Source organism: Macaca mulatta, chromosome 4 (assembly GCF_049350105.2).
Source record: "Macaca mulatta isolate MMU2019108-1 chromosome 4, T2T-MMU8v2.0, whole genome shotgun sequence".
Classification (NCBI taxonomy): domain Eukaryota; kingdom Metazoa; phylum Chordata; class Mammalia; order Primates; family Cercopithecidae; genus Macaca; species Macaca mulatta.
Window position 1 is genome coordinate 153849078 of NC_133409.1, and position 5312 is coordinate 153854389.

Sequence of the window (5312 nt, forward strand, 5' to 3'; positions counted from 1 at the left end):
ATTCCATGATCTTTGCAATATTGCAAGTCTGGTTTCTGCTGTGAAAGGCTGCTGTTATAGCATACGTCTTCCAGATCACGGGAAGCTTTCATGACCCTTCGACTGTCTCATGTAAGCGATGGTGAAATGGTGGAGATGCTAATTGAGCAGGGACATTAAGGGCACCCTCAGGGCTGAGTCAGCTGCAGTCCACAAGACAGAACTAAAGGGAAGAAGCCATGGGGAAACACCTTCATGAGGCTTTTTCGCTATGGGAAAAGAACTTTCAGAGTTTGAGTGATGGGAAGAGTGAGGACTTTAAACAAGATGGTGAAGGCAAAAGAAATTTTTAGAGGAGAATGGTGGGTTCCAGTTGGCTCTGTTGAGTTTGAAGGGTGTATTAGTTTGCTAGAACTGTAATAGCAAAGTATCACAGACCGGGAAGCTTCAATATGAAATATTCATTTTCTCATAGTCCTGGAGGCCAGAATTCTGAGATCGAGGTGTCTGCAGTGTTGATTTCTTCTGAGGCCTCTCTTGCTGGCTTGTAGATAAGCGTCTTCTCCCTGTGTCTTCACACGATTGTCCCTCTGTGAGTGTCTGTGTCCTAATATCCTCTTAGAGCCCACCCTAATGATCTCATTTTAATTCTATAAAGACGCTATTTCCAAAGAAAGTTACCTTCTGAGATACTGGGGGTTAGAACTTCAATATATAAATTTTGAGAGGACACAACCCAACTCACAACAAAGACCTTGCTGTGCAGTAAAGCAGAGATATCTTTTAGGTTCTTAGCAGTCAGAGTTGACAGTTGAGGAAAGACCAAGATTGAGCATGTCGTTTTTTGTTTTGTTTTGTTTTTTGAGGTGGAATCTCACTGTGTCACCCAGGCTGGAGTGCAGTGATGTGATCTTGGCTCACTGCCACCTCCGCCTCTTGGGTTCAAGCAATTCTCCTGCCTCAGCCTCCTGTGTAGCTGGGACTACAGGTGTGCACCACCACACCAGGCTAACTTTTTTGTATTTTTAGTAGAGATGGGGTTTCACTATGTTGGTCAGGCTGGTCTCAAACCCCTGACCTCAAGTGATTCACCTGCCTCAGCCTTCTGAAGTGCTGGGATTACAGGTGTGAGCCACCACACCTGGCAAAGATGTCATTTTTAGGAGGCAGAAATTGAAGACATGTGATATGGTTTGGCTGTGTCCCCACCCAAATCTCATCTTGAATTGTAGTTCCCATAATTCCCATGTGTCATGGGAGGGAGCTGGTGGGAAGTAATTGAATCATGCGGGCAGTTACCTCCATGCTGTTCTTGTGATAGTGAATTCTTATCAGATCTGATGTTTTTTTAAGGGGCCTCCCTCTGTCCCCCTTCACTCTGCACTTATCCTTGCTGACGCCATGTAAAGAAGGAGGTGTTTGCTTCCCCTTCCGCTGGCATTGTAAGTTTTCTGAGGCCACTCCAGCTCTACAGACCTGGAAGTCAATTAAACCTCTTTCCTTTATAAGTTACCCCATCTCAGGTTGTCTTATAGCAGTGTGAGAATGGACTAATAACAACGTGTGACAGCTGATTGATCCCAGAAACAAAGTCTAGAGAAATTGGGTGAAGATGCCAGTCTTGTGTGTTTTTTGGTCATTGACAAGGTAAAATAAAATATCTTAAAACATTTTCCTACTTTTGCTGTAAAAGCTTGATTTGTGAAATAGTGTTTGGAGAGTTGTAGTATAACTATCAATGCAGAGTGAATTAAAAAACAGAAGAAGTGGATAAACCAGATTTACAATCACTAAGCAAATCAAAATTGGTAGTTAAAAAAAATTCAGGTGAAACCCCGTCTCTACTAAAAAAAGACAAAAAACGAGCCGGGCACGGTGGCGGGCGCCTGTAGTCCCAGCTACTCGGGAGGCTGAGGCAGGAGAATGGCGTGAACCCGGGAGGCGGAGCTTGCAGTGAGCCGAGATCCGGTCACTGCACTCCAGCCTGGGAGACAGAGCGAGACTCCGTCTCAAAAAAAAAAAAAAAAAAAAAAAAAAAAAAAAAAAAAAAAAATTCAGCATGACCAGGCCCAGATGATTTAACAGGCAAACTGAACAATTGAAAAATAGGCAGCAGGTGGATTTTTCTGGATTTACAGAGTATATCCACCCCAGCATATCCAATTCTCTGAGCCTTCTCACCTCTGTCTTTTGTGGAGAGTTGTCACTTTTTCCATATTTACAGGAGCTTACCTCGAATCTGATTTGTACTATCTTTTGGAATCCCTGTAAGGCTGTTAAATCCTGTGTGTTGTGAGGATCCTCCTGCATTGATGATAAACCTCTCTCATCTAACCTTAGGTTCTACCTGGAAATGGAGACCCTTTAGTATCCAGCCCCACGGATATCTCAGGACTTCTGCCCATACTTGCGGCTATATTCTGTGGCTCTTCCTCTATTAAGTCATAAGATCCCTGGCTGAGGTAGGCTGTGGTGAACCTCATCATTGGCCTGGCCACCAGAAAACAAGGTGTGAGCTGATCCAGGGGCTTGGGGGCACTACGGTCTTGTGGGAGAGCAGTCTCTGCCTTCTCTCCAAAGAAGGGGACAGTGCTTTCCCTTCCCAGGGGGGACTGGACCACTCAGCACACTCAGATTGTGCAGGGTCATCTGGGGATTCAGATAAAGAGAGAAATGGGCAGAGGGGAACCAAATAGGGGCACAGAGAGAGAAGCTGGGATGAGTCACAAGAGCACAGAAAGAGGGGCAGAGACACGGCTGATCGCCAGCAAGGTCTCAGGACCAATAGGAAGACTGTTGTTGGAGGGAGGAAGATTTTCTCAATATTTTGCGTGGGAGCTCCAGTGAGAAGCTGGAAGCTCTGCTCTTTTGCGTCTTAGTGTGAGGACGGGGACCAAGGGGTCATCTCTCAAAGGCTGCTCTTCATTTTGTTTTTTTTTTTTATTCTTATTTAGAAATTTTCTAAAGCAGAAATTTTCTACATCTTTAGAAATTTTCTAAAATCTTAATTTTTATCTCATTGTTGGTGTCCAGTAAATTAAGAGAAATGTGGCAAAATGACATGGAATCCAAATACATCATCAAAGAGATATTTTATTTGTAAACAAGTTACTCTCTAAGGTCTTAAAATCTACTCCAAGAGTTCTTCTCTCTGCACGTGAACAGGTGGAATAATTGTGATAAAATGGAAGAGCCCAGCAGGTGGGGTCTGTGAGATCATTCGGCTAACTCCTGCAGACAATGTGGTCTCTCTCTCTGTGTCTATCCCCATGCTAAGGACGCACTCCTTGTTCATCTCCAGGACAGGGTCAGCAGATGCTGCCTGGGGCATGCTGGTGATCACTGTGTCACTTTGGGTCAGGAAACACACACTCTGGAGAGGACAAAGCAAGTGAACAGACCTTGTACTCTGAGTGGAAGGCCTTTTATTTCCAAAAAATCAAACCAGAAAAATTAAAAAATATCTTGAAACAAAAGACAAGGGAAGCACAAACATAAAAACTTGAGGGTTCCAGGGGCCAGAGGGCTTCTGTACCTTAACCTGTTTCCCGCTCTGCTAAATGAGCCAATGTGTGATGTGCTCTCTTTGGTTCCATCGCTTCCTGTTGTGATTCCTCCACCCTGGGCACTTGCTCCCATCCTGTTCTGCCAGCTACTGCCTCACTCAGCAAAACCTGTCGACTTCGACTAAGATCAAGATTCATGGGTCGACCTTAGTATCACCTGCCGTTGGCCCCAGGACCATGCCCTGTGCCACCACCCAGGCCCCAGAGCCCAGGGCACAACAGATTCACCCTGACGACATCTGAACAGGTCTTTTTTCAAAAGAAGACAGAAGGGATAGCGATGCTGAGCTCCAATGCCATGAAGAGGAGCATCACAGACAGGATCCTCTGAAATGCAGGATGCACAGGGTCTGTGCTGGATTGGCCAACCCTTCTGCCTTCCTGGGATGACCAAATGGGTTTAGACAGTGTTATCTGCTGGCTCCTTTTCCCTTGTACCTGACTCAACCTGCTCATGATCTGGGAGACAGTGTCATATCCTAGTATCTGGGCCACTCCAGGGACAGCTGTGCAGGTGGCAGGTGACACCCAAGGTTGAGCTGAGCCTCCTGACTCTTCCCTCATCTGGCCTCGAGGGAGAGTCTTGCTGCCTGTCTGAGTTTCAATTTCGTCTTCTGTAAGATGGGGATTTCACACTCACCTCTTAGGGCAGTTCGCAGGTCCACAGAGGTGGTGAGGCAGAAGGCCTTCCTTTGTAAACTGAGTGCTACCCACCTAGGCTCCCTGGGGTGGGCCTGCTTGGCTTGGCTGGGAGGCAGCAAGGGGCACCTTGACCAAGCAAAGTGATGTGCTGGCACAGTTGCTAATGCTCATGCCAGTCCCCAGGAGGTACCTACCTGAGGAGGAGAACAATTCTGCTTCCCTGGGTCACCTTCCATGGAACAATGGCTTCCCAGTAGAACAGGTAAGGCCACAGGTGTGCAGAACCTTGAATTTATTTGTACAGACTATGACTGTAGTGGGTTAGTGTTCTCCCTCAAATTCATGTCTACATAGAGCCTGAGAATGTGACGTTATCTGGAAATATGGTCTGTGTAGGTGCAACTAGTTAAGGATCTCAAGGTGAGATCATCCTGGATTTAGAGTGGACCCTAAATGCAGTAACTGGTGTTCTTATGAGAAGAGAACAGGACACAGAGACAAACAGAGGGGAAGGACCCGTGAGGATGGAGACAGAGGTTAGAGTGATGTGTCCAGAAACCAGAGAATGCCTGGAGTTCCCCAAAGCTGGAAGAGACAAGAAACAGTCTTTTCCTAGAGCCTTCAGAGAAAGTGCGGACCTGCCGACTCCTCGATCTTGGATTTTGCTTTCAGAACTGTGAAGGAATTCACTGCTGTTGTTTTCAGTCACCAGTTTGTGGTCCTCTGTTATTGTGGCTATGGGAAATAAATACAAGGATCCCTCCGGCAGGGGTTGCTGCTTGTCCCCTCTCCCTGAGAAGCTCCTGAGGCAGAGCGCTCAGGCTGGTTTCTGAGGAGCTCATCCTAATTCACTACACAAACCCCGTCCAGCACCTCAACAGATGCCTCCCCTGCCCCTCAACCCTCCACCCCTGTGATGGCTGCTCCATCTGTGGGAGGATGGCCTGAAGCCAGCAATGAGGGGATGGGACAGCGGCCAGTCTGTGCACATAACACCCCACCTGCCACCTCTCCACCCCTAGAATATCCCCCTCTTTGGCTGCAGAAGTGAAACTTCCTCTGCCTTCTTTTCTCAGTGTTCCGCACACATACTGGCTCTGATGCAACAGAGAATGCGAAACCACA